This window comes from Microcaecilia unicolor, chromosome 3 (assembly GCF_901765095.1).
Source record: "Microcaecilia unicolor chromosome 3, aMicUni1.1, whole genome shotgun sequence".
Classification (NCBI taxonomy): Eukaryota; Metazoa; Chordata; class Amphibia; order Gymnophiona; family Siphonopidae; genus Microcaecilia; species Microcaecilia unicolor.
The window spans coordinates 153,420,016-153,440,271 of NC_044033.1; the positions used below are offsets into that span (position 1 = coordinate 153,420,016).

At 45.6% G+C, this 20,256-nt stretch overlaps 1 protein-coding gene across 1 annotated transcript in view; it reads left to right on the top strand.

Moving 5' to 3' along the window:
* Nucleotides 1-310: 310 nt before the first annotated feature.
* Nucleotides 311-20,256, top strand: part of RASGRP3 (RAS guanyl releasing protein 3) — a 290,955-nt gene continuing 271,009 nt past the window's right edge. Inside the window, exon 1 of the mRNA XM_030196501.1 lies at nt 311-329. The gene's annotated coding sequence lies outside the window, so the exon portion shown is untranslated. The remainder of the gene's footprint in view (nt 330-20,256) is intronic.

The following is a 20,256-nucleotide window of genomic DNA, read 5'->3' on the forward strand; positions in this document are numbered from 1 at the left end:
TATTGAATGATGGCAGTTGGCCCTATTTATAGTCAGAAAAAGGAAAAAACCTCAGTAGAAGCAGGAAAGCTAAGTTTGGAAAGAATAGGTGGAAGTGTGGCTGCCATTTGATCCAACCAACCAGAGCTTAGAGTGCTTTGCTCAGCTGCGCTTGCTGAAAGTGAACCAATGGCATCTTATTTTAGTTTTTCCAGGACTTTACTTGAACAACAAACAGCTGGCCCATGGATCTGAAATAAACAGCTCTGAGAAAAAGTGGACATTGGAATGTTTAAAGTATTCTTAAGGGAAATGTTTATGAAGACAAGCAAAGCGACATGTGAATGAAAGTAAGTGTCACTTTAAGTATTTTGCTGTGGTGTATCTCTGTGTGCGACTATGTTCATATGTACTCATGTGGCGATGCTTGTCCCAATGACAGATGCTTTGAAAAGGGTAAACTACACTCAAACCTCTACTTAGAATGGCAGCCATTTAGTAACAGACCATGATCTGTAGACAATCTTTAGTATAAAGGCTTAATGTTATGCAGTATTTTTGACCGAATAATACCACTCTACTTTAGGCTTTAAAAAACGTTTTTGCTAGCTCTTTCATCAGACTCCAAACAAAAACTCTGCAGTTCATGATACTTTCTGTTATGAGAGTTTGCTATTTGATGCAATCCTAGACGTCAATTTTGTAATATAGAATCTCTATTTAGGTGTATTGGTATCTACTATATCCAATTCTAATTTCAGCTTTTTACCACCTTTCACGATAACTGCATTGGAGCAAATTCAAATGCTTATGTTTCACTATTACTTTTTTATGTTTTGGCAAGCTACTGAAAGAAAAGGTTCAAAGTCCTCTTTCAATAGATAACATTTGCAAAGCTGACCATGAGAAAGTGCTAAGGTTTTTCACAGCTGGCCACAGGAGATTTGCAGGCAACAAAGATAGAAGCAGTGTGACAGCCACACATGGCCCATAGCTGGTCCTGGTAGATTCTCTGGGGAGGGGGAGGGAGTGGAAGGCTACACAAGCTGTACTAAGTTCAGTGATCAATATTGTAGCTTCTAGGTAGAATGTGCATTAAACAGGAAGAATGATTATATTTTAAATTACATTAACTTGCAAACCATATGAAAACTTAATTTTATTTATTCTTAAAACAAAACCAGGATCTAAAGAATTCTTTCTCGGTTGTTTTGTCTTTTTGCTTTTGGAGGTGTCAAGGAATTAACCCAATGTTGCATTTTGTGAACTAGTTTTTCCTTATATACCATGTCATGCAGATAAAGAAGAAAGAATCTGTCAAACCTTAAATTTGTACCCTCATTCATGTGAGGAATAATTGGTTTCTTACAATCTGTAAGGGTCCTTGGTCTTGATGTTTTCTTTTCTTATTGCCCAAACTGTGTTTTCAGGTGCGCTTCTAACGAGTGCAGTCTTCTCAAGCCTTTACTCATTTGTGGTAGTCAGCTGGGACACAATTAGAGCACAGTTTTCTGCAAATATAAAATGTGAAGCTTGATTTTGCATAGGTCATTTAAGTAGGAAAAGGGATGAATGTGGGACCTTTTGTAAAATATGTGTACGGCAGTGGAAAACATATATGTGTCTGGTGGCATGCACATGGGGATCAGCCAGTTTGTAAAAATTCCTGTTCAAGAAAAGAGTAGCCTCAGTCTGGGCTTTGTGTGTGCAATCAGATCTTCCCTCAAGCAGTGATGTAGCCAGGAGGCAGTTACTGGGTGGGCCCAGGGGTAGAATGGGTGGACATACACACTTCTTCTTCTTCATCCTCCCACACCAACGGTAAAATATTAATACCTTGACTGGTGGGGATCCCCAAGCTCCACCATCTGAAGACCTGCTCTGCTGGAATCCCAGGCCATCTGTATACGGCAGTAGGTAGTTGTGCTCCCGGTCACTCACACTGCCACCCTCCATGCAATGGCAGTTCTTGTGCACAAACTAAGCACATGTAGGGAATGCCAGTGTTGGTGGCTGAGAGCACAGCTGTCTATTGCTACAGTGTTCAATCCCTGCCATTGCTAGGTGAGCCTGAGCACAAAGTGGATGGGCCCCTCTATGGCTATGCCGCTGCCCTCAAGTCAATCTGACTTCTAGTGACCACACAAAAAGGGACCCCCCCTTGTGGTTTTCCTGGCATGATATGGGAATGATTTGCCATTGCAATCGCCTGAGGCATAGAGGGTTAAGTGATTTGCCCAAGGCCACAAGGAGCCACCATGGGATTTGCACCTGGGTATCCCATCTCACAGCCTGCTGCGCTAACCAGTAGGCTATTCCTCTGCCTATGATTGTGTGATAGCAGGACATAGGGGCTCAATTCGATAAAGGGCGCTAAACGTTAGGCACCAAAAAACTGGGTGCTCAGCTGGTATTCTATAATGGCACACTTGCCCACCAAATTAGAGAGCTTCACGGGGATGGGGTTAGCGGGAATCCCGTGGTTCCTGTTGGACTCCCACGGGGATCCCCTCCAGGTCGAAAGGACTCTTGCGGGGATGGACACAGATCCTGCGGGGTTCCCATGAAAATGTAATGCCAGGCCAGTCTACCTCTCTTTTCCTTGTGCATGGCAATTATAGTAGAACTAAAAAAATTAATGAATATGGTTGATAGCACTGAGAAGGGAAGTTATCAACATGGGCTACTGTTAAGCTGAGTTTTAGCATAGGGGATAGGCAGGGATGGGTGGGGATGGATGAGATTCCAGTGGGAATGGGTGGGGATGGGTTAGATTCCAGCAGGGATGGGTGAGGATGGGTGAAATTTCTGTCCCCATGCAACTCTCCATGTCCAAATCTGTTATAGAATACTAGTGTAAGTCCACAGTAATGCACCCACCTTTAGGCATGGCCATTTATGCCATGCCCATAGCCGGTGTAAATGGTGATGCCTAAATGTGGCAGCTGCACATGTAAAAACAAGTATTCTATAAAGCAGTGACGTAGCTACGTTGGGCCACGGGGGCGTAGGCCCCCTAAGATTTGTCTCTGGACCCCCCTGCCAATGACCCTCTCGACTCCCCCTCTCGCTGCCAACCCTCCCCCACCGCCGCCATCGCCATCGGCTACCTTTGCTGGCGGGGGACCACAACCCCCACCAGCCGAGGTCCTCTTCTTCCAGCGCAAGGCTTCGTTCTGTTTCTGTGAGTCTGACATCCTGCACAGAAATGGAATGAAGCCTTGCGCTGGAAGAAGAGGACCTCTTCTGGTGGGGGGTTGGGGTCCCCCACCATCAAAGGTAGGTGACGGCGGGGGAGGGTTGGCGGCAGGGGGTCGAGACTCTCGGCAGGGTCATCGGCGGGAGGGAGGGTTGAGACTCTCGGCAGCGTCGTCGGCAGGGGGGGTTCAAAGTTGGTGGAGGTGGTGGCGGTGGCAGGGGGGGGTCAGTAATGGCGGGGGGTCGGCAATGGGGGGGGTGGCTAAACTGTGCCCCCTCACCTTGGGCTCTGGATCCCCCTCCTGCCGGTCTGGCTACGCCCCTGCTATAAAGTGCATGCAATCTGATGGACCTGTTACCCTCCCACGTTAATACCACCTTTGCAGTTGCATGCAAGAAAAGTTAGGTATTCACCGGCTGATATTTAAAACCATTTAATTTGCCGGTAACGGCACCTGGCTATCTCCCGCTGAATATTGCTGGTTAGTGCTTAGGGGGAATTCTATATCTGGTGCCTAAGAAACCTGTGTGGAAAACATTTTCGCCTAAGCGTATTCTATAAGCAGCACCTACATTTAGGCATGGTATATAGAATACACTTAGTTGATATCCCAGCACCTAAAACTATGTGCATCCATTTGGCGTAAATCCTGGAGCGTAGATTTAAGCGCAGAGGGCCATATTCTATAACTACATGTGTAAATTTCAGAACACCCATGAAGCGTCCATTTCCCCACCCATAACCATGCCCATTTTTGTCTGTGCATATTAGACATTAGATGCAGTATATTACAGATTATGCTTAGGGGGTCTTTTACTAAAGCTTAGCTCGAGTTATCTGCAGCAAGGCTCATTTTATTCCTAAGGGCCCTACATTAGTACATAAGCACCGCCATACTGGGAAAAGACCAAGGGTCCATCAAGCCCAGCATCCTGTCTCCGACAGTGGCCAATCCAGGCCTCAAGAACCTGGCAAAAACCCAAAAACAAAACAAAAATTTAAATTAATAATGTTCAATGGACTTTTCCTTCAGGAATCTGTCCAAACCCCCTTTAAACTCAGCAAAGCCAACTGCTGTCACTACATTCTCCGGCAACGAGTTCCAGAGTCTAACTACGTGCTGAGTAAAGAAAAGCTTTCTCCTATTTGTTTTAAATCTACCACATTCTAGCTTCATCTTATGTCCCCTGGTGTCAAGTCTCTCGAGACTTGTATAGCTGTTTCTTAAGAGTTATTTAGCTATAAGTTTCAATATCTTGAAATATAAACCCCTAGCACATCAACACACCTAAATCTCTTGTTCTTTTCTGAAGTTCCTTTATTGAATAACATAGCTGATTACTCACAGTTAGATGTTCATAAGCACAAAGGAACCCTGTAGTTTCATGAGCTGTATCAGTGGAGAGAAGGTAGAAGCTTAAGTGGGATCAGCTCATTGCAGACATAAGAAAAGTAGTTCCACAGATAGAGGCAGCTTGGAGTTAGGTGTTTGGGAGTGCAGTACCCTCTTCTAGGAAGGTATTTTCGGGGTGAAAAGACTAGTGCTTTTCCAGAGCTACAACAGGATCATTGCTTTGTCCTGGAGCAAAATGGATCCTGTCCTCCTCATGGACAGGGGGAGGGGGGAGCTAGAAGCTCATACAGACTCAGAGAAGAAAGAGTAGAAAGGCCAATAGGGACAAAGCCTGCCCTCGAGTGGCAAGGGCGGCTCTAGGGGGCAGCCCCTGATTGGAGGAAAAGGTCATACCTGGCTGACCTCTCGGGACAGAGATAGTAAGAATGGCCAGGAAGTGCTGGCACGTAAACAAAGAAGCCAAGCTTGGCTGAGACAGAGGAGTGATCTAAGCAGCATCACAACCAGTAGTAACGGATCTTATACAGACAAGCAAGTGAGGTTGCATTGTCTGTGAACTACATTACACACAATGCATTGCTCACACACATATCCTAGCAGTGAAGACATTAACACATTTCAGGGCCACATTATAACTAGTGCCAGGCTGTCAGGGGACAGAACACTATTATTGTTAGAAAGTGTAAACAAACGCTTCACATCTGTCCGCTCCATTCCACTCATTATCTTGTAGACTTCTATCATATCACCCCTCAGCCGCCTCTTCTCCAAGCTGAAGAGCCCTAACCGTCTTAGCCTTTCCTCTTAGGGAAGTCATCCCATCCCTTTTACCATTTTCGTCGCCCTTCTCTGCTGCAGATAACTTGAGCTAAGCTTTAGTAAAAGACCCCTTTGTTGAGTTGTGTGTGTAAATTCTAATCATTGCCAATTAGTGCTCATTGTTGCTTGCCAAGTTTTGTTATCAACGCTAATTAGCTTGTAAAGCCAATTAAGTTATGTGCGTTGTTATAGATTCTGCCCGAATTTCAGCGTGGATCGCTAGGTGTGCTATAAAAAATCCAGGGGCTATCTGCTGATATTCAGTGCATCAACAGCTAAGTTTGGTGGCCCAATAGTAGGTATATCTTTGGCCAGTTTACACGTAACCTCCTTGAGTGAATTCCTTCAAAAAGGTGGTAAATATGCAGTTTGCTATTGTTTGTGTATGCTGTTGTAATTCTCTTTGTATTGTCTCTCATTATTTAATAAAGACTTCTTTAATTTCCAAAAGGCAGTAAATAAATCCTAATAAATAAATAAATAAACCTGCCATCGCTGAATATTGGCTTGCCCGGTTAAATTTAAACCAGTCAAAATGCACCCAGATATTCAATGCTGAACACTGGAAACAGCACGGTATTAAATATCCGGGCTCAGCACCGACCATAGGAGGCAACCCGGCTACCTCCCACTGTCTGAATATCAGGCCCTCAGTTTACAGAATATGGACGTAAGTCAGTTAAACACACAACTGCTAATTAGTGCCAATTAGTGTTTATTGACACCAGTTATTGGTGTGTGTTTAAGTGCTGCCACTTACATGGGTTGCGTTCCAGATTTCACAAAATTGGATACCCAATGAGGAGCCATACTATACAAGTCTGAATGTTCGCTTTTTAACATGGTTTTGATCACTGTAGATATGTGCAGAATTATCTCCCTTAATCACTTCTCCAATAGAGCACATAATGACCTTTACTGTTCGGGGGCCCAGGTAGCTGTCAGTCCACCCCTGACCATCTTTCAAAAAACTTTTCAGAAAACCAACATCTTCTTTTATTTTTAAAGTCTAAAAACCAGGGATGTCCAACCTCAGCCCTCTAGACCCCCCTAACCACCAAACACAAAGGGGCTGGACCCCCAGAACCCCTCCCCTCCCCCCCACTAACAATTTTTTAAAACTTGGTGGTCGAGGAGAACCCTTCAAGCCCCTCACCCATCCGTCTGAGGCTGACCTGTGGTCTAGTGCCCCCAATCCCCCCATACCTTGAAATAGGAGGAGGGAGTAGTCCTCCCTCCCTCCCTCCCTCCCTCCCTCCTGCAAGCGCTGTCTAAAAATGGTGGCGGCCTGCCCTGCCTGGTGCATCCTAGGATGTGCTGGGCAAGGCTTCACTACCTTATAAGGGAGAAACTCCCATATGTAGTAGTGAAGCCCTGCCCAGTGCATCCCAGGATGCACCGGACATGGGGTGCTCACAGGAGGAGGGAGGGAGGGATACTCTCTTCTCTGGTTTCAAGGTTGCTGGGGGGCAAATATTTTGAAATTTAGTGTATTTCTGTTGCAAAATAGGAAATAGATGCATACTTTTCAAGCCTGCCTAAAGCATACCCTGAACATACCCCCTTCAAAAGTGTCCGTGCCATGGGTATACACGTGTTATATAGTGGCTTTCTAAAGTGAGTACTTATACGTGTAGGCAGTGGCGTTCCTAGGCTGGCTGACACCTGGGGCGGATCGCCGATGCGCCCCCCCGGGTGCATTTTTACCTGCTGGGGGGGGGGGGGGTCGCGCGCCTGTCGGCTCCGAGTCCGCTCGTTCCCTGCTGCTCCCTCTACCCTGGAACAGGAAGTAACCTGTTCCGCGCAGAGGGAGCAGCAGGGAGGGAACGAGCGGACTCGGCCAACAGGTGCGTGGCACACCCCCAGCAGCGTGCACCTGGGGCGGACCGCCCCCCCCCCCCTGGTATGCTATTGCGTGTAGGGCCATTTACATATATAAGTCTGCTATTTACACATGCAAATGCCACATAATCCTTCTAAAGTGATGTCATTTATGCTCCAAACCCAGAAACTATCTTGTGCCATGCTCTAATATGCCCTCTGCCCAATATGCAAACCATATTATTGGGGTCTTTTAGAAACAATTAGCACCTTTTAAATGCAGCAGGGCTGTAAGAAACTCTAATCAATAGTAAAAGACCCCCTATGCATTCATCAGCAACTGGAAAACACATAATTGATTATCTATGTATTTTCACAAATTATATAGATAGTATAAGGGGATTTAAATTGCTAAGGGATGTAGTTATCAATGTGGGCTACCATTAAGTCAAGTTCTTTTACTACTAACTCATGAGCACAGTCTCCATTTTGTGCAATGAGATCTAGTTATTAATAACTGGGGTTAAGAGCAAAATAACACATCTTAATGGTAATCCACATTGATAACTCCCCCCTCTAAATGACCAGACATTATGGGGTAAAATCAATAAATAGTGCACCACTGAATTTAATCAGTTCTCCAACTATATTCTGGAAATATTAAGTAAGCACTGGCCTCTGATAAAGAACATTGATTCTTTTGCAAATAAAGATCTTTTAGAGGCAAAAACTTGAAAGATTGTCTTGTTCCCTCAGCATTTCAGGGTACATGTTATTTTAATTCACCTACCGTAGTAGGATACTACCCTTGTGGATGTTGTTCTGTTTGCCCAGTTAATGCAATCATTAAAATCATAATACATCCAGCCACAGGGAAAAAGGAATTCTTAAAGATGGCCAGGCAGTAGTAATTTTCTGCTAGGTCAATCCAAATTCTCTGACCTGGAACCTTTTATCACTAACTGAGAACTATCTCCGATCCAGTAATTTTAGAAAATTACCACCGGGACCAGGACTGTATAGCACATCTTTAAAATCTTTGCGTCATGTCTGAGAGAAGACCTCTAGTGATATATTCAGAAATCTGTCTGTGAACTGTGAAATGCTCAGTCTTCATGCTCAGCAGAATGTGTGAAAACTGTGTGCAGTGAAATGTGCCCGTGAAGCAGCTTGTAAATAACTTTTTCCTGTAAATAAGTCAAATCAGTTTTTGAACCAGTAATCTGACATTCCACATGTGAAAAGAACCTTAAAACCATCCAGAACTTTTCTCCAGAACTACAGCTGCACAAGACATATGAACCCATTAAAAACCATTCTCTAAACAGGAATTGCATGACTACATTCTTCAAGGTTGTCACTTTTGAGTGAGAATAAAACTGTTCTAGTTAGTCATTTTTCTGCATTGAATAGCACTGAAGTCCATGTTCCTCGTGATTCATGGTCTTAAAATGGCTGCTATATAAAAAGAAAAAAAGCAGTATTCACTGTAAAACTATGCTGGTGAGATAATAGCAGGAAAGGAAAATGGAATACAAGTGTCTAGATATGTGATAACTTCAGCAAGTATGACTCTGGGAGGAGCCTATATGGTGTATAGTCCCACCCAGTGCATCCCAGGATACACTGGGCAGGGCTGGGCGCCGCCATTTTGCGGCGTCGCAGGAAGAGGAGGGAGGTAGGCTACCCTCCCTCCTCCAACACACAAGGTAGGGGGGTAGGGGGGACTGGACCACCAGGGATCCCTTTCTGGGGGACTAGGGGGGGCTGGAGACCCACTGGATCTCCAGCCCTCCCTGAGCCTCGGGGGGGATCATCGGGGGGGACCAGCCCCCCTGTCGCTGGGGTGGGAGTTGGTTGGTCACCCACTAGGCCACCAGGGACCCTTTGCTGGGGGAGTTAGGGGGGCTGGAGACCCAGCGGATCTCCAGCCCTCCCTGAACCTGGGGGGGAGGATCGTCAGGGGGACCGGAGGTCCGTCGGACATCCAGCCCCTGTTGCTCGGGGCAGGAGTAGTTGGGGCCTGGTGGTCCCATGGACCTCCAGCCCCTGTGTTTGACAGGTTTGGGCTTTTGACAGCCCAGACCAGTCAAACAAGTGCAGGAGGATTGTGCTGAGTGCATGCTCAGGCACAATTCTCCCGTACTTCTACCCCATGATCAGAGATAAATGCATGTTTAAATTTGCATGCAATTATCTCTGATCATAGGTCTAATAACGCCCCGTGCTGTTCCAGTGCTATTTTTGGAGCGCTGTTTGGAACAGCGCAGGGTTTTGATCATCTGTCTTTAAGTGATTATTGCCCTGTTAAGTCAGCTGCTGGGGGGAAGGGTAAGAAAAGAGCCACTGCTGCCTGCAGAGGTCTGTCTATACTCCCTAACCCCTGTGCATTGTCCTTCAGTTGGCAAATGGAGTCTTCAAGCAGCACTTCTCACTTGATGCTTCCTCCTCTGCAGTTACAGCCTTACTAAGGGGGGCATTTGAGGGAGTTGTAAAATGTATAAATGTATTTATATTTTGAAGGTGGGGAGGCTTCTTTACCCAGGGCCCACCAATGTGTTAATCCTGCCCTACTATTTATGTGGCAGGGACTATTTTTAGAAATAAACACCCCTCCACTGAGAGAGGCCTGGTAACTCAGCAGTAAGTGGAAAAGGAGTACCAGCCATTGTTCAATGCTGACACCTACTGGCTGGAACTTGGGTGTATTCAGGGATGGTTATAAAAAGATGGGAAATACTCTGAGTAGTTGCCAGTAAAAACTTATAACACTGTTGCTCAGTAGAGGCCACTTCCAATGGAACTGGAAAGCCACAGGAGCAGTAGGAAACTGCCATGTCAAAAATAAAATAAAAGATAAGGACATAAAGCATGCTTTCCTGCCTTGTTATTGTCTCTGTGTTTTTTTCCCTTCCTTTGTCTTACTTCCTTTTTAAAATCCTTCATCTCTTTTTGTTCTCCCCTGCTGTATTTTATCAACTCATCATTCCATTTTTCTCTTCCCCCTGTTTTAGAAACCTCTGCATTGCTGTTCAGTCTCTGTTCCACACTCTTGCCATTCCACCCACTCTATCCAATCTCCCTTCCTGTAATTCGCCTTCCATTCCTGTTCATTTCACTTGTTCAGTTTTTGTTGCTACCTTTTTATTTTTATTTTATTTTTTTATTTGTACCCCATGCTTTCCCACTCATGGCAGGCTCAATGCGGCTTAGGTACTTATTTGTATCTGGGGTAATGGAGGATTAAGTGACTTGCCCAGAGTCACAAGGAGCTGCCTGTGCCTGCAGTGGGAATTGAACCCAGTTCCCCAGGACCAAAGTCCACCACTCTAACCACTAGGCCACTCCTCCCTTTTGCTGTTTCATTTCTTTCCTTCTCCCTTATTTCTCATCCTTTACTTCCTTTGTTGATTTTTATCCTTTCTTTCTGGATTTTTAAAAACTTAGTATTCACTTCATGATATCTACACTCTAAGTGAGGTCCAAGGCCAACATCTGAAAAGTTATAAATATTAGAATTCCTCCTCACCTTTCCTTTTCTGTCACTCCTCCCCCCACCCCCCCCTTGTGATTTTCTCATATTTTTCTCCTTCTCTCTTAGTCCTTCCTTTTCGCCAGTCTCATCTGACGCATATGGACATGACAAGCAGGAAGCAGAAGGAAGAAACAGTGCAAAGAAGGCTTCCTCTGCACGCGCTCTAATCCCATAGCTGGCACCTGTTCTATTTTTAGAGCTTCCACAAAAGCTCAGAGGTGTCTGAAACTTTCCTGCAGAGCTCAAGCTGAGCCACTGGAATCAAATCTCACAAGAACCCCTAAGTTATGACAGACCTGTCTTGTTTCTGCATAGATAACACAGAGCTGCAGTGTCTGGAGTAGGCATGGAAAATGCTGCTGTGAACATTATTCTCAGCAGCACCATTAATAGGTACAGGAGAAATAGATTGGTAATTACAGACTGTATGTTGCTTGTTTGTCACCTAGTGGCCATATTTTCCTTCTATAATGTGAAGTGCCCTGTCTGCACTCTCCTACAACTACTACTTATCATTTCTATAGCGCTACTAGACGTACGCAGCACTACACTCTACATCGCCATAGCCACACATTCTGTACAATAGGCACTAACATTTAGGTGTACATTACCTGGATCTGTGCCTACATGCTATTTTGTAAATATACACAAATTTTATATAGAACATATTTGACAGTCGGACTTAATTTGGGGTAGATTTTAGTTGGGCCTCAGGTGAGGGTGCAAAATTAACCATTTTGGGTGGGCCTCAGGTGCATAGTTAGCTGTGGGGTCCTTTTACAAAGTGGCGGTAGGGCTACAGTACCAAATCAACACTGCCACCCGGTTAGCGTGCCCACTCAGCAGTAATTTTGAATTTCTCGTGAAAGAAAATATTTTTCTATTTTCTACCGTGGGGGGAGTTCCCGGCGGTAATTGGCAGCGTGGCCACACTGGCGCATGCTGCATGAGTACCACACATGTAGTGCATGAGCCCTTACCACTAGGTCAATGGGTGGTGTTAAGGGCTCAGGCAGTAAATAGCCACATGCTACTTTTAATTTTAGCGCACAGCCATTTACTGCCCCCATTTTAAAGAGACCTTTTCCCCAGCTGCAGTAAAAAATGGCCCACTGCACACCAAAAACATGTGCCCACATTTCACAGGCCACTTTTTACCGTGACTTAATAAAAGGACCCCTATTTAACTTATAGAGTACTATAAGGCAGTGGTTCCCAAACCTTTTCCTGGAGGGATATCCACAATGAATATTCATGAGAAAGATTTGCATGTATTACATGCAGATCTCTCTCATGAATATTCATTGTGGATATCCTGAAAATCTGACTGGCTAGGTGCCTCCAGGACCAGGTTTGGGAACCACTGCTATAAGGTATGTGTATATCACTGGCCTGTAGCACACACACATATGCCAACTATGCCCATGCCTAATATATATGCTCGTATATAGCCTGTTAAGCTAGTATTCTATAAAAAAAAAAAAAAAGAAGGCAGCTACGTTCCATTACAGAATATGATCCTACCAGGTGCCAAGTTATAAAATTGCCCTCCAAGGGTTTTGGCAATAATTTGCAGATCACTTTCAAGAGTTTTGCTGGAGATCTGCAAGTTTTGGTGGGCTTTAAGTGCACTGTGATTAACTGAACACATAGAAGTCATCTCCTAATGCACAACCCCAGGAAGGAAAATGTTGGACTGTGTATGGAAAATGACTCCCTTGCTATATCAGCTCATGCCAGAGGGTAACTGGGAATCTCCTCATGAAGCTTGCAAATATAGTGTAAGGTGAGTTTTAACTCCTTTTGAAATCTCCCTATAAAATATACTGAGTGGCAGCTGATACAAAGATCTCTTACCCTACATATTTTGCAAGCACTATGTAAGATAAAGACCATTCTGGGATCTCTAAATCCCAGCACATATCTCGGCCGTTCCGCCCCAGGCATACTTCACCCTATGGCAGGCCCATTGCAATTTCTAACCCATTGATCTGTGGAAAATTCCTTTAAAGAAAGCTGTCAAAATATTTGTGTCTCCCAGGCTGCATTAAAAAGCAAACTTGAGGATTTCAAAATCGCCTCCTTCAATAGTTCTGATTTGGCGCCGCTTCCTATTTCTTGCACCAGAGTTTCCTTATGCTGCTGTTATTCCTGCTCCTGTGGAGGACAATTTTCAAAGCCAGTTACCTGCATAAAATGGCTGTCTGCAAATTGCCCTCACTTGATCCAGCAAGAAGCCCACATGGGTTTGCATAGCATGACTGCATTCATGTAAAGTGAGAGATTGCAATACAGAAGAGAGCATTTGGAAGGAAGAGATTCAGGACTTGCGTGGAGGAAGGGTGTTTGTTTGTGTGTGTGTGTGTGTGTACAGAGAACCGGGGAAGAGATGGGGAAACATGCCAGACCAAGGAGGGAGCAGGCCAGGAAGATATGTGGGCCTGAGATGGAGTGGGGAGCACAGTAAGAGATGGGAGAAGGTGAATATGGGGACAAATAAGGGCATAGAAAATAAATAACAAATAGAAATAAAACAAATATAGAAAGTAAAATAATACCATTTTATTGGACTAATACATTTAGCTTTCAGAGGCCAAAACCTCCGTCCTCGGGTCAGTACAGTATAGTGCTGTTACAGTATCCTATCCTGACCTGAGGAAGGGGGTTTTGTTCTCCAAAAGTTAGTCAAAATGTATTAAAATTAGTCCAATAAAAGATTACCTTATTTACATGTTCTATTATAAACATTTAACACATCTATAATACTTTATCCTAAAGCAAAAAAAATAAAAAAATATATTTTATTTACAGTTTGTTGTCTCTGGTTTCTGCTTTCCTCATCTTCTTTTCACCGTCTTCCTTCCATCCAGCATCTGTCTTCACTCTCTCTCTCTCTCTGCCATCCAGTGTCTGCCCTCTCTGCCATCCCTTCCATCCACTGCCTGCCCTTTCTCTGTGCCCCTTCAATCCACCATTTGCCCTCCCTCTCCCATCCATCCAGGGTCTGCCCTCCCTCTCACTCCCCCTTCCATCTAGGATCTGTCCCCTCTCTCTCTCTGCCCCTTTTTTCAGCCCCCAGTTCCAGCCCCCTTCTCCCCTCTGAACACCCCCACCACAGTCCCCTTCTCCCCTCCCCTGTCTGAGACCCCCACCCCAGTCCCCTTCTCCCCTCTGAGATCCTCACCCCAGTCCCCTTCTCCCCTCCCCCTCCCCTGTCTAAGATCCCCACCCCAGTCCCCTTCTCCCCTCCCCTGTCTGAGACCCCCACCCCAGTCCCCTTCTCCCCTCCCCTTCCATTCTCCCCTCTGAGATCCCCACCCCAGTCCCCTTCTCCCCTCCCCTTTTCCCCTCTGAACACTCCCACCCCAGTCCCCTTCTCCCCTCTGAGATCCCCACCCCAGTCCCCTTCTCCCCTCCCCTGTCTGAGATCCCCACCCCAGTCCCCTTCTCCCCTCTGAGATCCCCACCCCAGTCCCCTTCTCCCCTCCCCTTTTCCCCTCCCCTTTTCCCCTCTGAACACCCCCACCCCAGTCCCCTTCTCTTCTCCCCTCTGAGATCCCCACCCCAGTCCCCTTTTCCCCTCCCCTGTCTGAGACCCCCACCCCAGTCCCCTTCTCCCCTCTGAACACCCCCACCCCAGTCCCCTTCTCCCCTCCCCTTCTCCCCTCTGAGATCCCCACCCCAGTCCCCTTCTCCACTCCCCTGTCTGAGACCCCCACCCCAGACCCCTTCTCCCCTCTGAACACCCCCACCTGAGTCCCTTTTGCCCCTCTCCTTCCCCACCTCAGTCCCGTTAAAACCGGCGAAGCAGCGTCGCAGGCAGCGCCTCGTGCCCTGCTTGTAAAAAAAAAAAAAAATCAAATCTCCTTCCTTCTTCTCGTCTTGACGTCTTGACGTCGACTCGGGCCTTCCAATCATGGAAGGCCTGAGTCGACGTCAAGACGTCAAGACGAGGAAGAGAAGGAAGGAGATTTGATTTTTTTTTTCAAGCAGGGCACGAGGCACTGCCTGCGACGCTGCTTCGCCTGTTTTTTTAATGTGCGGTGCCGCGGGAACGGCCACTGGAGGCAGCGGGAGCGGAGCATCCCCCACCCACTGGCACCCGGGGCGGACCGCCCCCACCGCCCCCCCCCTTGGTACACCACTGGCTACAAGGCGTACGCAGTGCTGCACAAACATAGAAGAAAGACAGTCCCTGCTCAAAGAGCTTACAATCTAATAGACAAAAAATAAATAAAGTAAGCAAATCAAATCAATTAATGTGAACGGAAAGGAAGAGTGGAGGCAAGTGGTTACAAGTGGTTACGAGTCAAAAGCAATGTTAAAGAGGTGGGCTTTCAGTCTAGATTTAAAGGTGGCCAAGGATGGGGCAAGACGTAGGGGCTCAGGAAGTTTATTCCAGGCGTAGGGTGCAGCGAGACAGAAGGTGCGAAGTCTGGAGTTGGCAGTAGTGGAGAAGGGAACAGATAAGGATTTATCCATGGAGTGGAGTGCACGGGAAGGGGTGTAGGGAAGGACGAGTGTGGAGAGTTACTGGGGAGCAGCAGAGTGAGTACATTTATAGGTTAGTAGAAGAAGTTTGAACAGGATGCGAAAATGGATAGGGAGCCAGTGAAGGGTCTTAAGGAGAGGGGTAGTATGAGTAAAGCGACCCTGGCGGAAGATGAGACGGGCAGCAGAGTTTTGAACCGACTGGAGAGGGGAGAGGTGACTAAGTGGGAGGCCAGCAAAAAGCAGATTGCAGTAGTCTAAACGAGAGGTGACAAGGGTGTGGATGAGGGTTTTGGTAGAGTGCTTGGAAAGAAAGGGGCGGATTTTACGGATGTTGTAAAGAAAGAAACGACAGGTCTTGGCAATCTGCTAGATATGAGCAGAGAAGGAGAGAGAAGAGTCAAAGATGACCCCAAGGTTTCGAGCTGAGGAGACAGGGAGAATGAGAGAGCCATCAACAGAAATAGAAAATGGGGGGAGCGGGGAGGTGGGTTTGGGGGGGAAAATGAGAAGCTCGGTTTTGGTCATATTTAATTTCAGGTGGCGTTGAGACATCCAGATAGCAATGTCAGACAAGCACGCTGAAACTTTGGCTTGGATGCAAGGTGAAATATCAGGGGTAGAAAGGTAGATTTGGGAGTCATCAGCATAGAGATGGTAGGAAAAGCCATGGGATGAGATTAATGAACCAAGGGAAGAAGTGTAGATAGAAAAGAGGAGGGGACCAAGAACAGAACCCTGAGGTACGCCGACAGGCAGAGGGATAGAAGTAGAAGAGGATCCACCAGAGTGAACACTAAAGGTGCGGAGGGAGAGGTAGGAAGAGAACCAGGAAAGGACAGAGCCCTGGAATCCAAGTGAGGACAGGGTATCGAGAAGTATGCTGTGATCGACAGTGTCAAAAGCAGCAGAAAGATCAAGAAGAATGAGGATGGAATATTGACCTCTGGATTTAGCCAGTAATAGGTCATTGGAGACTTTAGTAAGCGCAGTTTCGGTTGAGTGGAGAGGGCGAAAACCAGATTGTAGTGGGTCAAGAATAGCATGTGAGGAGAGAAAATCAAGGCAGCGGCGGTGAACAGCACGCTCAAGTAATTTGGAGAGAAAAGGAAGGAGGGAGATGGGTCGGTAATTAGAGGGACAAGTAGGGTCGAGTGAAGGCTTCTTAAGGAGAGGTGTGACCACAGCATGTTTAAAGGCAGCAGGGACAGTCGCAGTGGAAAGTGAGAGGTTGAGAATGTGACAGATAAAAGGAATAAGAGCAGGAGAGATGGCATTAAGAAGGTGGGTGGGAATGGGATCAGAGGAACAGGTGGTACATTTTGAGGAAGAAAGGAGAAGTGTAGTTTCCTCAATGGTAACTTCAGGAAAGGAGGAAAGGGAATGAGGGGAAGGAGAGAGAGGGGAACGGACTAGTGGAGGGAGAGGTGGTGAGGTAGAGAAAGCAAGGTTTATCTTTTGAACCTTGTGAAAGAATTCAGCAAGGGTCTGAGGAGATAATGAAGGGGGAGTTGGGGGAGGGGGCACCTTGCTTGTGGATTCATAAGCTGTATGAATCTCTCAAGGCATGTATCAAAATAAACGTGACTTTTCCCATTGGGCGGGGGACTAGGCAAGAGTGCCTCTTATCCCCTTTGTTATTTGCCCTGTCTATCGAACCTTTAGCCCAAAGGGTTAGGGATAATGGAAATATTAGGGGTATCAGATGGGAGATAGTCATCTTTGCTGATGATTTTCTTTTCTATGTCACCACCCCACAGCTGAAGTTACCTATTATTTTGCAGGAGTTGCAGGGCTATGGTCCTGTTGTTGGTTTCAAAGTGAATTTTAATAAATCAGAATTATGGGGTATAACTACTGGAGAGGAGGAGGAGGTATTGCAACAATCTTTTCCTTTTAAATAGGCTAATGGGATTTGCTATTTGGGGGTGCATATCCTGTGACAAGTATCAGGTTATATCAGAGCAATTATAGTGGGATTTTGCACAGGATTATGGTGGATTTAGGTTGTGGGAATCAAACCCAGTTCCCCTGGTTCTCAGGTCACTGTATTAACCATTACGCTACTCCTACACATTTGGGGTGGGGAGGAGGGGGTCACAACCTCGCCTCACTAAACACCTTATGTGGCAGCAGGTGGAACTGGGGGGAAGAGTGGTCCCTAATCTAGTGCAGTATTATTGGGCTGCACAGCTACGTCAGCTCTTGCAGGGGGAAATTAACCTATATAAAGCTGGTGTAGTTTTCAAACAGGCTCATTTTCATGATCAATATATGAAGAAGATAGCAGGAAATATTAGTTAACTAGTAAAAACGGCCCGTTTCTGTAGGCAAGGAAATGGGCCTTGGGCAGGCAAATTTCCCCCCCCCTCCACGCTAGGCCCCCTCGAACCCCACCTTCCATGAACCCGTCGATCCCCCCGCGTGCCGGCAAAAAACGCCCCCCCCCCTGCCGCCGCCGTTGTTGTGCTATCTGTGCTTACAGCCGAAGTGTTGTTCTGCCCTTCGCATAGGTTCCTCAATCATCTCTGGAAGTTCCTCTGTGTGCGTCTGGCATCTGACGTCAGACGCACGCAGATAAACTTTCAGTGAAGATGATTGAGTAACCTACGTGAATGGCAGAACAACACATGGGCTGTCAGCACAGGTAGTGCACAACGGCGGCGGGGGGGGGGATCGTCAGGTTCACAGAAGGGGGGGTTCGAGGGGGCCGTAGCGCGGGGGGGGGGGGTGACAGATGATTCCGAGGCAGTAGGAGGAGTAGGGAAACACGCTGCACGTGTTTCCCTATTCCTCCCCTTGCCTTGGAATCAGCTGTCTTGATGTCAGTGACGTCCATGCGTGTCTGCCTCGCAGACCACCTCCAGCCAGGGAGCCATGGTCCCAAGCACAGAACGTTGGAGGTGAGAATTATTATATAGGATGACAATAAAATAATGTCACATGTTTAAACAAATACATAAACATTAATGTATTATGTATAGAGGAATATAGACTGTTCCTTCATATAATCATAATGATAATCCTTAAGTTACATAAAAACAGAAGTAATAAAAATTAAACATGAAAATATGAAATGATTCTCCATCATATCAGAAATTATGTATATAATATATCAATTGTGATAATAAAAACATTACAACATATGTTTGAATGGCCACAATGATAATGAAAATGAACATGCAATATAAAAAGGCTGTAAATTATAAAGTGATAGGTTGCTCATAGAAAATGTATCATTTCTAATATTGGACGTCTCTGGTATATTTTCTGAAAAGCCTGGTTCTGTTTCCATTCCTTTATCTGCTCCTCCACTTAACATAACATGTGGTGGGCAGCTTCAAACAAACATACAGGTGACTAGGAGTAACACTATAATAATCACATATACATAAGTAAAAAGGAGCCTTCCTAAATGTGCTGTCAAGGATCAGAACCATTTCATGCATTATCAGCTCCCTAATCAATATTGGTGATGACTCGTGTTTTTGTTATTTGTTTGTTTTTTTTAATATTTGACAACTGCCCTCCTTTGCCCAGCAAAATATATGTACTGTCTTCCATAGCACTCATAATTTCAGCCAGGTTCAAAAGAGGCATAGCTGTATCTAGGTTGGAGAAAGAAAGTAATGTGTGTACATGACATTTTCACAGGTACAAATGTTATTTTTACCTCTCTTAGCTCCTTGCATACCCAGCAGTAGGTGCAAAGTGTGTGATGACTTTTAACTTATTACCAGCAATCAAATGCTTTTACTTCTTCTCATTGAAAGTCCTTGGAGTGGAGGAGTGGTGGAGTAGCCTAGTGGCTAGTGCAGTGGGCCTTGATCCTGGGGAACTGAGTTCAATTCCCACTGCAGCTCCTTGTGACTCTAGGCAAGTTACTTAACCCTCCATTACCCCTGATACAAAATAAGTACTTGAATATATGTAAACCACTTTGAATGTAGTTGTAAAAACCTCAGAAAGGCAGTATTTCAAGTCCCATTTCCCTTTCCCCTAATACCCTTCCAATCTGAAACAAACACAATTTCTCTGGATTGGAATCTACTAGCCACTCTCATGCTCACCCTTTTAAAATAACATCCCCCCTCCTCATAAAAAGACTGCAATTGTTTCCAAGGGAACTTGTGATAATTTTTACCACTGCGTGCACATTCTATCAAAATAAGGTAGAAAGCCATCACAATGGATAACATGAAAAGTTTGGTGTCAAAGGAGCCAGAAAAATTGACTTCTCTTTAGTAAGTTCAATTGCAGCACACCAAAAACAACCTGTCATTTTACATGAACAGTGTTTAATTGCACTGTACAAATTGCTGGCGGAATTGAGATTGTTTGTTGAACAACATCCCTTCGTAAAGCATGGGGTGAAAACCAGTAGTAGCCTACCAGGTAATGTAGCATTTAGATATACTGGGCCCGATTTTCAGCACTATTTAACCAGCCAGAAACGGCTCCTGGCTGGTTAAATAGCACTTAGCAGGCTAAGCGCTAATAGTCAGCATGAAATAGCTGATTATCTCCACTGAATTCAGTGTGAGATAGCTGGTTATCTCTGCTTGGAACATAGTGGCTAACTGGCTATATTACATGATATAGCCAGCTATCCACGAATACTCAAGCGCTGGCCAGCTACGTTTAGCGGGCAAATCAGACTGCATAAATAGCAGTCCTGTCTTTGTCCGCTATTAACTGGCCAGAGCCAAATATTGACATAGCCAGTTAAGTTATACCCAGACAACCCCCCCCCCTCCCCCCAGATTTTCAATGCTGGTCATCGGAAACAGCACGGCTTTGAATATCCGGGATCAGCGGCACCGGTGGCAGCTAACCGTGCTGCCTGCTGCCAGCTGAATATCTGGGGGGGGGGGGGGGGGGGGTAAGTGTTTTGAGCCATACAAAAGCTAAAGCAGTAATCAGCTGTTTATGCATGGATTATTTTACTTTATAATATATGGAAAAAAGTGCACCTGAGAAATCCAACATAAAATTTTCTCTAGGAGCCTATTTACTAACTTTATTTTTCCTATTTTAGGCCTGATTTTATTTGTTTTA